General features: G+C 23.0%; 1 long non-coding RNA gene across 1 annotated transcript; it reads left to right on the forward strand.

The window, feature by feature from the left end:
- The first annotated feature begins 4,532 nt into the window (after window positions 1–4,532).
- On the forward strand, window positions 4,533–5,730 carry LOC140174776 (uncharacterized). Its single transcript, XR_011864440.1, has 2 exons — window positions 4,533–4,892; window positions 5,423–5,730. It is a non-coding gene; the product is annotated as an uncharacterized lncRNA (long non-coding RNA).
- The last annotated feature ends 7,528 nt before the right edge of the window (window positions 5,731–13,258 follow it).

The following is a 13,258-nucleotide window of genomic DNA, read 5'->3' on the forward strand; positions in this document are numbered from 1 at the left end:
TAAAATATTCTTTAATAAATTATTTTTTTATTGATTAAATTGTATTTTTAAAAAATTTAATAATTATGTTATTTTTTTAAATACCCTTTAATAATTTTTTAATTATTAAATTATAATTTTACCAAAATTTTTGTTAACAATTTGTTTATATTTTACTATTAATTTTTCGATATTTATATATTATTTTAATATTAAATAAAAAAATTTAGTAAGATTATTTTTCAATATCAATAAATATTAATTGTTATACATATTACCAGTGGTAAGATTTTTTTATTTAATATTAAAATAATATATATTAATATAAAAAAATTAATAGTAAATATAAAAATAATTGTTAATAAAAATCTTAGTAAAATCACAATTTAATAATTAAAAAATTATTAAAAAATAGGTATTTTAGAAAAAAATAATTTAATTATTAATTTTTTGAAAATATTTTGTTAAAAATACAATTTAATTAATAAAAGAATAATTTATTAAAGGATATTTTAGTAAGTAAAATTTAATGATAAAAAATAAATTTTTTGTTAATGGATAAAGTTAACATTATTAACACAAAAAATTTAAAATGGATTAAAGAGGAGGTTTTTTAAAAGTTAGAAGGAAGGAAAATGTACATTTATAAAATAGATGGGAGGGGAGTGACATTTTAGCATCTCGCAGAAGAGGGGAGTGGCATTTTCTCAAAAAGTTATAAAGAAGGATATAATAGGAATAAAAACTATTTATTTGAATAGAACGGTAAAATTGATTTATGTTTTAAAATATTAGTAGTAAAATTGAAATATATTAAATATTAAGTATTCTTAAAAATAAATTTACCCAAGGGTGGAGTAGTAGTGTTGAGTGTTGACTATATATAGATGGAGAGTTAGATGCAATGCAATAAATAAGACAGGTAAAAATGGGTTGGTATCATAAATGGATGTATGTGTAAAATTGAATAACGACATACATGGTAATTATTTGTGTGGGAGTTTGTTGTTGTTGTTGTTGTGGTGATTATAAGTATATCGGGGTTTGGTGTCTAATTAAAAGAGTGTGGGTTTGTGCCTTGTGGGCGTGATGAGTGCGACGTATCGGATGACAAAAGGGAAGATTTCATATATCTCTCAGAATTTATTCAACGTGGAAAAAGCTACTAATGATCTGAGGAGAGAAAAGTGTCTTGTGTATGTGAATGCTACCTAGTAAAAATATTATAGATAATAAATATATATAATTAATAATATTTATATTTATAAGAGAGTGTGAATTATTTTTTTAATTTAATTGATATAATTAATTATCTTTTTTTTAATTAAATTAAAAGTTAATTTTAAATTTAATATAAATTAAATTCTAAAAATTTTTTCCTCTACATTTATGATTTTATAATTTTTTTCTCCTAAATAAAATTTTTAAATTCTTATAATTTTAAAAAATCTTAAACTACCTTAACACATTTTATAAAAAATAAAAATATATTAAATTTAATCGATTTCTATTTATTGAAAATTAAAAACATTTAAAATTATTGGTTTATGGCCTACAAAATAAAATAAATAATAATAAAATTAGCACCAATTTTATTAATTATGGATATTATATATATAAAATTATAAATATTATACATATAAAAATATGGATGTTAAATTAGAGAATTTAACAACTATTATACAACTCATATTTTACATATAGACTATTATAAAATAAAAAATAAAAATAAATATAAATAAAAATTAAAAAATAAAATTTTAAAAATAATTATTAACTTGTTATATTAAAATCAATAAATAAACATACATATGCATAATAAATAAAAAAAATATTAAAATTATGACAATTTGGTGTACATGTAAGATAATTTGAAATATATAATAAGATACATATTTTAAAATTTGATAATATTAATTGCAAAAGCTCGTTAATTATAGACATTATATATATAAAATTATAAATGTTATGAGTTAAAATTATGGATGTTATTAATACAAAATTATGGATGTTATTTATACCTTACTTAACTATAAATGTTATGTGTATAAATTTATGGATATTATTATGAATAAATTTGTCTATTGAATAAATTAATTTAAGTATTTGACATTCTTTTTTTAAATTTAATTATAGTAAAATTTAAAAATATATGTGAATCAAAATAAATCATTTCACTTTAAAAAACATGAAACAAATTTTTAAATTATCAAAGACGGTTACTTTGATTTAAATGTATAATGTCTTTAAAAAAAATATTAGAACATTTTGAATCATAATTTATTAGTACATATGTGAAATACTTTAAAATATATAATAAAATATAATTTAAAATTAAATAATATTAATTATAAAAATATATCAATTATGAAAATTATGTATATAAATATGTAGATGTTACACTATATAAAAAAATGTACTTTTATTATTATAATATAAATTAAATAATATAAATATAAATGATGTGTATTCATTTGATAAAAATATAAATTGATAAACGTATGTATATTATTTAGTATATGTAATTAATATTTTTATATACAATAAATATTATAATAAAAAAATAAGCACATAAAAGATAATAATTAAATGTTGTTCATCTCGTTAAATAAAATTAAAAATAGAAGATTTTTTACTGATTCTAGTTCTCTAAGTTTGGTTCCAAACTTTTTCCTTAATATAATTATTATTGAACACATGTTTGACCGTTCTGATCTCTTTGAAGGAGGCCACGGCACTTTGCTATGTCTATTTGTCTAATCATCTTGTGTTAGGTCAAATAAGTGATGAACAGAGAATACCTTGGATTCTTGGCTAAGTGGAAGGTAGGTCCTTTCAACGGAATCAAAGTGTGGCTTCGATTTGGGGGTGGGGGGAGGTGTGGGTTGGGTGGGGGAGCCTCCATAATATATATATATATATATATATATATATATATATATATATATATATATAATAAAAATGAATTAAATAATATATAAATATTTATATATAGATATATTAGTAATTAATTTTGGTATATGTATATATATGAAAGAGGTTATTTACACATAAACATACATGTAAACAGTAATTGAGTTGAATTATATATGGTTACTATACTTTTTGTTTGAAATGTTTTTGACATGTATAATTTATATCAACGATTAAAATAATTAATGGGAGACTATTTTGATAAAGATGTTTAAACTGTTTTTTTAAAGATGTTTTTTAATTAATTAAAATTTAATATATATAATTGATTAAATTATATTATTTTTGATAAAATTAGATCAGACAAATTAATTTGGTCGAAAAATTAATAAATCAAATCTTAAATCGATATAAATTAATATTCTCTTTTATTGAAAATAACTACAATAATTTTATTATAGAAAATAACTGAAATATTCTTATTAAATATATTTTTTAATTTTAAAAACCTTAAATTCTAACCCTATAACCGTACATATAACCGTACAGAGAAAAGAAAAGGGTTAAAATTTAGAGTTCTCAATATATATATATATATATATAATAAAAATATTTTAGTCATTTTTTATAATAGGAGATAATGTAATTATTTTTTATAAAAAAATATTAATTTAGACCGATTCAATGTATAATTTATCGATTTTTTGACCAAATCAATTTATTCTAATCTAATTTTAATAAAAATAATACAGTTTAATGATTTATATGTATTAAATTTTTATTATTTAAAAATATCTTTAAAAAAAATGTTTTAAGGGTCTTTTATCTAAATGGCTCCCTAACTAAAATACTAATGTTTTTGGTACACTTAAAATTCTTCCTAATATATAATCCGCCCTTTTTAGCTTTTATAGCAATATGGATTTTTCTAGCACTCATTATTAAGATTTTTAAAGTGAAGTATTGTTTATGTAGTTAAAAATAAATAAATATAAACTTGTAACAAAAGGAAGATAGAAAAGTTTAAGTTATATTAAATTATTTAAAGTTTCAAAAGTTTTCAATATCTTAGAAAAGTTTAAAAAGTAGCTTTAAAACTCTAGATGACATTATTAAACGATGTAAATAGATGTCTCGTTTTTTTACATTTATTTATAAGTAAATTAATATTATATTTTTTTACTATTCTTAAAATTTGAATTCAGAATCATTTATTAAGAGAATAATTAACGACGAACTTATCATCTTATTACTTCCTATATTTATTATGATTACATATGTATGTTTAATAATTAAAAGAATGACTTAACTAAAAAGTCCTCTAGAGACACATTAATTAAGAGAATGAATGAGAAAAATTTTGAACCTTTTTAATATATTGAATGTATAAAGCTTTAAAAATCTAGCCTTTAATTTACATTTACCATAAGAAGCAAGACACACAATTATAAAATGACATTTCAAATAATAGAAGCTAGTATGATTATACATTATACATGTACTCGTATTTGGCTAAAGAAGTATAAAATAAAATAAATTATGATACACCTAAATGGTGTATTACCACCTAATAATTTGTGCCAAGACACGCTATGAGTCTCTCTCATATTTATTGTGAGGCTCACAGTGGCATCTTAAATAGGGTAGGGATGTGGTTACCCCTTGTTGCCAAAAACTTCCAATCTGAATCTTCCACTTTGTCTATGTGCTGCGGCTGCACTAGCTAGGTGTGAACGACGACTATAGTCCTTCCTTCATTATTCAAGTATAAACCAAGCTTGATTGTGTTTGTTCACGTTGGGCTTAACAAAGCGTTGTTTACAGAGTTTATTGGCATTCTGTCCACCTCCTCCGATCTTCGTTCTTTTTGACACCAAAATTCTTGGGGAGGTGGACATACTGCCAACAGAGCTCTGTTAGCTTCTCTTTGTAAAAATCCTTCGTGATATATACATATATTTTTATATCTATGTCCGATATCCTTCTTTCCCTTAATTAAGGTAAAGTAAAGTTTATATATATCTACATGCCATCCATAACCACTATTCCTTTTTTCTTTTTGTCTCTAGTATCTCCTATAGAGTAACACTATGGGTTTATAATTATTCTTTTTGCCTAAAATTACTTTTAGTACGTTTCCGGTGGTATTATTATTATTATTATTATTATTATTATTATTATTATTATTATTATTATTATTATTATTATTATCATTATTATTATTTTGTTCTTTTTCATGTGTATTCATGCTTTTGCTTCGATCTTTCTCAGTATTCTTCAGTTTGCTTTAAAAATTTGATGTGGGTTCAGATGATGTATGCGAAGGGTATAATAACCCTTAATTTAACCAGAAGCTGCTTCTGGATTCGAAAAAACCTTGTAATATATGTTAGTATTTGATGTCTCCTTTTGAAACCCTATAAGCTTCTATCTACATATTCTCTCTCTCTACTATTTTCGTGATTCTTTCTTATCTCATCTTCTTTGTGTACAATTTTCAGTTGATACTTGTTCTGTGATTTGGTTCTAGGGTTTCAAGAAGATAATGATGATGATATCGGTTACATCTCTCTCTTGGAGAGGGGTTGAATGTTTTTCTGTTTCTCTTTCATCATAATCAAATGAAGTTTCATGGTTTGGATCTGCACTTTAATTTTTGCATATGTAGCTCAAGTTTTTTTTTTTAAATAATTCCCTTACATGAAAGTAGTAGATTTCAGTTTGTGACGGGTTCATGCAGATTGTGTCACTATAAATTTGTAATTTAAAAATATCGTTGAGTTAGTCTGGTTTTTTATTGAAAAATCAGTTAAAATTTATTTAAAAAAAAATTGATCTGATATTCAAAATCTTTTTTAACAGGGAATGGGAATGGTCGAATGGGTTGTACTTAGTAGTTAGCATTAATTTAAGGGGTGGCCTTTCCATTTACCTAATACCTTTATACGCTACTCCACTACTTTCCTCTGAACGTAAGTGTAGCCTCATCATTAGGATCTGACATTCATCTCTTATTTTCAATGCAACACAACCAACCACTCTCTTCCCATGGCGCGTGCATGCTCTTTGCTTAATTTTCATATGAATCTGAGGGAACAGCTAGCAGCTAGCTAGTAAGTATAGTCACGGTCTATTAACAATTATTTGCATTATATTTTGTAGTAATAATCCTGATATATGTTGTACTAGTCAAAATCTCTTTAATTTGGTTCAAGTGTACGTACAAACCCCACCACACAGAGTGCAAAGGAATTAAGCCTATCTTAGAGGGCTTATATTAATTCTGGGGGGACCATTTTATTGTCTTTATTGTAGCCATAAGGCACAGATTTGTTTTGACTCTAAAGTTGTAGACCTTCCCTTACCTTTCTTTTGCACACAGCCAAATTAGCAAACTTGCAACTACCTCATTTACTATTGAAAAATCTCACAGCGAAATAATGTGGGAGAAAAAGAAAAGGAAAATAGAATAAGAAAAAAAAGAAGAAGAAAATAGGAGTACTACTACTTGAAAGTTGAAAACTCCAAATTGGTACATGTGAACCTTATTACCCTTCCATGTGTTCACAAATTTTTATGGGTCTTAATTTCATTGTAGTCTTTGAAGGCGCCAAATTAAATAAGTAGATATAGCTAACTAGCTAGTTAGCTAGCTAGGCATTTATCCAACAAAGTGGACCAAGGAAAGAATGAAATTTTGCATGTAGTTACAGTATATTATCCATTCTTGTTCCACCCTGATGTAATCATTAGTCTAAGTCCTTTTTTCTTGAGTGTTTGGCTTTGGACATTGGTGGCAATGATGAAGCTCCCACATTACAGTCAAACAAAACAACCTTTTGCCACAAACCTATAACATGAAATGAAGCATTGAGAACGAATGGGTGGATGCATGCTTTCCTTAGGATATGCTTTCCTTAGGATATTTTGGATATTTAATATATAGTTAATGATGCTGCTTTTTTTTTTTCATTGTTTCAATTTCTTAATTTTTTTTAGAACCTGTGTTTTAATTTTCATATTTATATATAAAAAGAAAAGTTATGTATAGGAATGGATGTATGATGATCACTATGCATATTGCATAATTAGAATCTTATCGTCAAAATTATCTCAAGAAAAGGAACTAATTAATATCCAAGTTTCATAGGAATTAATTATGCATAAAGGAATGGATGTGCATGAGTACATTACAAGAAGATAGGCATGTGGCCATGCTTTATTTTTTTTTTACTATGTTTTTATAATTTTATATTTTCTTTTCTTATTCTTTTATAATTTTATTAGAATGGGCATAGGTTCATATATTTGATTGGAATGGAATTAGAAAAATGTGATCTTTTACTTATTTTTTTTAGAATCAATAATAGATTCAAAAAATTTTAGTAGTAAAAGTAAAAATATATTAAAATAAATTTTGTTAAATATTAATATCTACTTAATATGCTAAAATTGGATTTTTCTCCGACTGCTAAAGGTGACGTGTTGATCTCTTACGCTTCTGTTTTCCCTCCAAAATGAGTGAAATTTTTTCTATTCTAAATTATTTTATAAAAAATATCTTTATTGTAATTATATTATAATTAATATTTAATGAATATATAATTATATTACTTTAGGAACATATCTTCATTATAATTATATCAAATCAACATTTAATACACTATTAAATTTCTTATCAATTACTTATTAAAAATACTTTTAATAATAATAATAATAATAATAATAATAATGTATGATAATGATATTAATAACGCACATTAATTTTAAATATTTTTAAATATTTTAATTATATTAATTTTAAAAATATTGATATAATTCTAATTCTTATTCATTATTCAATAATAATAATAATAATAATAATAATAATAATAATAATAATAAAATATAACCCGTTATAATTTTTGTTCATATTTTAAAATTATATTTTTTTTATTACTTTAACCCATTATAATTCTATTTTCTTATGATAATTATTTCAAGCATTTTAAGTTATTAAAATCATGCATAATAATATATTTTTACCCCCTTTCTATTTCAATCTGTATATATTATGTATAATATTGTTATTCATTGTCCGAGATTTCTCTTATCATGATAGAAAATAATGATTCTATTCATGATATGATAAAATTATATAATTTTAACAAAATTAATATATGATGCGTAATTACTGTACATAATAAAAAATTACCTTAATAATAAGTAACTTACATATTTATTTTTGTTTTACTACAGTATATATATAATGTTTTTCTGTGGTACATGAATCTGAATTTGAGAGTCAACTCATAATTTTATAATTAGTATTTTTTTTACTACTTCATAGAATAAGAATGTATTCTTTGTTTTTTATTAAAATTGATCCTTTTAAGGTACAATTTATAATTTTTTATAATATTTTTCATATACTCATTTTTATTATATTGTGTATCCAAGTTTATAGACTAATTTTGCTGCTAATCTTTGAGCTTTCATGAACAATTTGTTTAAAAAATGGTGAATTCCAGTTCAGTGAAGTGTAAAAATTTAAGGGATTTGTTTGATTTCATTTTGTTTGTTTTAGTCTCCAAATTTTGCTTGATCATGATTGAACGTTAATAAATTAATATTTTTCCAAGTTGATTTTACAGCATTTTATCATCGACTGTGTACTGGAAAATAATTGTTGGATTGTATAAATTTTCATTAGATTCACCATTCTAAATTGGTCAATTTGGTTCAAATTCAGATTTTGTTTTTGTTTTTATTTTTTTTTAAATTGCTCTTATTGCAGCAAGTGGTTCTCAAATTTTTATTGGGAGCTGCAGACTGAATGTCCTAAATTCATATTAATTTTGTCATCCTCTTCATTGTGTTTTTGCCTATGTTGGTGTACTGTTAAAATTCAGTATGATAATTTATTAATTGTTGTTACTCTAATTTATTCTTATCGTTTAATGTTCCAGTTTGATTGTCTTTTGCCACAATTGTTTACAATGCATCACATCCATAAAATACCTCATCGAGTTGTCTTCATTGATTCGGGTTCCAACTACATAGATGTAAGCGTTCAAAAAAGGGGCAATAATCTCTACTTTACCGAAGAATGGTTGGATCTACTCACCTATTATGACCAACCTAGAATGTAGTTAAAGTTAGCTTTCTTGGGAGGAGCTCGATTTTTTATTGAGGAATTACATCCACAGAATTTTATAGGGAAAATTTAAGTTCCATCCCCTCCATACATTTTACGTCTGCCCGAAAATCTTTGAAGTGGAGCACATAATGAGATTGAATTTCCTCAGTTTAAGTTCAGTTTTGCTAAATTCGTGACAAACTTGGATATGCAATTTCAACGATTAATAATATATTTAAATTTTCTTATTTTAAGCTGTTCATTATTAGAATAATTTTTTAACATATTGTGATTTTTTTCAGAAATTACCGACTTTCTTTTGCATGCATGCAATGCCATTGAGAGGAATAAGGGTTAGTTTGGTTTCTCGGTGTGAGAATTCTATACCTTGCTGCATTGCGTGGATAGCGGATGATGAAGCTTATTTAACAAGAGGATGGTCCGAATTTGCATGAATTCTAAATGTTGAAACTTACGATATTATTTCAGTTGGTTGTCATTACGAAAATGACTCTATGCTATACGTGACTTAGGACTAGAATAGATTCAATATTGTTTAAGTAATTTGGTTTTAATATTAGTATTTGATTAGGTTATAATTATAGAATTTTAAATTATTGCTTCAATTTATATATTATGAGTATTTTTTGTGTATGTGCTACTTTTAAATAATTTAATAAAATGAAGTAGTGTCGGATATAATTAAGTTTATTTTTATCCTTTAATTCTTTATTTGTATTTTCATTATATTTGACAAAATCTCTACCTAAACATATAGTAAATCGTTGATCTAAACACAGTTTATTTGCCAATAACAACAGATTTTATCTAGAAAAAATAATGAAACATCAATAATGTATGATTATGTTATTTCCACGATTATCTAATTAATGCAAAATCGAATGCCCTTTTTTTTTCGATTGAGGTCATATTCTGTTTGGTGAAAGTTTCAATCACCTTAATTAAATCTTGTCTTTGTGCCTTAGCTTATACAGGTAATAATATGTTACATATTATTTGGTATATCTAAGTAGTTATTTTTCATAACGAGATGTAAAAATCATATTAAAGTATTTTGCTAAATAATTAACTCATGAATAATGTATGATTATATTATTTTTAATAAATATTTTTATTAAATTACATCAAATTAATATTTAATTATGATAAAATATATTAATTATAATTATATTATAAAATTATATTAATTATGATATTTATGTTATATATTTTAATTATTTATGTAAGTAAATAAAATAAAAATCAATCAAATCAAATTTCAAATAAAATTAACTAGTTAACAAATTGAATTTAGCTTATGGAGTTTTATTTTCAACTCAAATTTTTAATCATTAGTGATTTTATTTTTTATATTTACATCAAATTTTGACTATAAAAAGAAAAAAATAGTTTTGATTGTTTCCTATTTTATTTATTTATAGTCATAATTAAATTTGATATAATTGTAGTAAGTCTCTATAATTATAGCAATATAAAACTGCTTCGTATATATCAATAATATTATACATATTTATATATCTCCTCTTTTATTTTTTTTCAAAATTTTGGCTTATAATTAATGTAGACAATATATAATATTAAACTATTTTGTTATGCATATAGAAATCAATCAAATCAAATTTCGAATAATAAAATTTATTATCACGTGAATTATCATTATTACTCAATAATAATAATAATAATAATAATAATAATTTTGAATTCATATAATTGATATAATTGATATAGTTCTAATTCTCATTCGTATGTAATAATTTTATTGGTATCACAGTTTTAATCAATATATAATAATAATAATAATATTATATGGACGTAAAATTAATTAGTTAACAAATTGAATTTAGTTTATGGAGTTTTATTTTCTACTCAATTTTTTAATCATTAGTGCTTATTTTTTTATATTTACAGTAAATTTTGACTATAAAAAGAAAAAAAAAATAGTTTTGATTGTTTTCTGTTTTATTTATTTACAGTCATAATTAAATTTGATATAATTGTAGTAAGTCTCTATAATTATAGCAATATAAAACTGCTTTATATATACCAATAATATGTTACATACTTATATATCTCCTCTTTTTTTTTTTTCAAAATTTTGGCATATAATTAATGTAGACAATATATAATATTAAACTGTTTTGTTATGCATATATATGAAGTTATAACATAATCTGTATAATTTATACGTATGGCATAATACGTATGTTAAAAAAAGATTTCATAATTTTCGTTAACAACTATTTTGTTATGTGAAATTGAAATTGAAATTATATAATTTCTATTTATAGATTTTTTTTATTAGTATCAATTATTTCCATTAAAAATTTATAATGTTTGTAATTAGTATATATATATATATATATGTTGTAATAGTCAATATTCAATTGTTTCAATTATTTATCATCTAGAAAATTCATACTTTATTCATATTTTTTTTTCTCTTTATTATTTTCCATATCTAATGGCTACAAGCTATAATTCAATCAACAGTATTACATGTAATAGATTATCTAATGAAAAGGTTTGGAAAATAAAGGTAAGGATGATAAGGTTATGGAAAGTCCCATCCAAATTTGACAAGAGTAAGTCAGCTTACCTGAAAATGGTTCTCATGGATGATAAAGTATGTTGATTATCCACCATGATTTCTTCAAGTGATGTTAGGTCCAATTTATAGATATTTTTTGTGCGATTTAATAGAGTTGTAAGTGCTAATAGTCTTCATTTTTAATTTGTTTTACAGTGTGATAAAATTCACTGTTCAATCAAAAATTATTTGGCAAAGATGTTTGAGAATGATATGATTGAGGGGAAGGTTTATGTCATCTCAAATTTTCTGATTAAGGAATCAAGCGGAATTTATCTTCCGACTACACATGTGTGTAGAATAACTTTAAAGAAGGAGTCACGTATAGTAAATACGATTGATGATCTTAACATTCCTGACAATCATTTCAATTTTCTCGATCATGTTGATATATTGAGACAAACAAATGAAAAGGCTAACTTATTTGGTACGTAGTTAATTTGTATTATTATTATTATTATTATTATTATTATTATTATTATTATTATTATTATTATTATTATTATTATTATTATTGTGTTGTTTCATTTATTTGTCTTTAATTTTATGCTTTTAATTCGTCTTTTTTTTTAAATTAGATGTTATTGGACTTTTAACCAAAAAAGGAGAACTTATATCATGGTCAAGAACAAGAAAAAGTGGCCATTACATTAGTATATTTTTAAAATATTGACATATTATTAATATATATAATAAGTAATAGTGAATTTTCTCTCACATATTTATCATTTAAAAAATTTATAATTTTGACAAAGTCTTTATTCTATTTTTTTTTTACTTTTTTATATCTAATAGCTACTGTCTACTATCCTATCAATGGTATCACTTACAGTAAATTATACGAAGAAAAAGTATGAAAAATAAAGACTAGAATTATAAAACTATAGAAAGTCTCGTCTAAGTTTGATAAGAACAAGATGACTTACATAGAAATAGTTCTTTTACTAAATTAGTTGATTCTTTTACTAAATTTTTTCAAGTAATCCTAAGTTTAATTTATAAATAGAGTTTAATTTTGATATACTGACAGTGTAAAATATTTTACACAATCGTGTAATTATATCCGTTCTTTTGGATGATCATTCACGCATTCAATTTGAAAAATAGTTATTTTTACTGATGTGTCATTATATAATTGGATGCATGTGCAAAACTACTTTACATTGTCAGTGCATCAAAATTAAATTCTTAAAAATATTTGTAATTCGTATTTTAAGTTAATTTTATAAGTACGTCATTTCACAAGTCAAAGATAATTCTTTTTAATAGCTTTGTAGAAGCTAATAGCTTTTATATTTAATTTATTTTGTAACAGTACGATAAAATTTATTGTTCAATCAAAAACTATTTGACAAAAATATTTGAGAATGAATTAGTATAAAGGAAGGTCTATGTCTTCTCAAATTTTGAGATTGAAGAATCAACTGAAATTTAATTTTTTATATTATTCACTCATTTGTTCTTAATTTGGTACTTTTAATTTAATTTTTTTGTTCAATTAGATATTATTGGACTCTTGAGTGGAAAAGAAAAACTTATATCATGATAAAAAATAAGGAGAAGTGACCAGTACATTGTAATTGATCTTCATGATTTACAGTACGTATGTAAAATTTTAATATTTTAATGTGAATATTTTT

Source organism: Arachis hypogaea, chromosome 8, assembly GCF_003086295.3.
Source record: "Arachis hypogaea cultivar Tifrunner chromosome 8, arahy.Tifrunner.gnm2.J5K5, whole genome shotgun sequence".
Taxonomy (NCBI): Eukaryota; Viridiplantae; Streptophyta; class Magnoliopsida; order Fabales; family Fabaceae; genus Arachis; species Arachis hypogaea.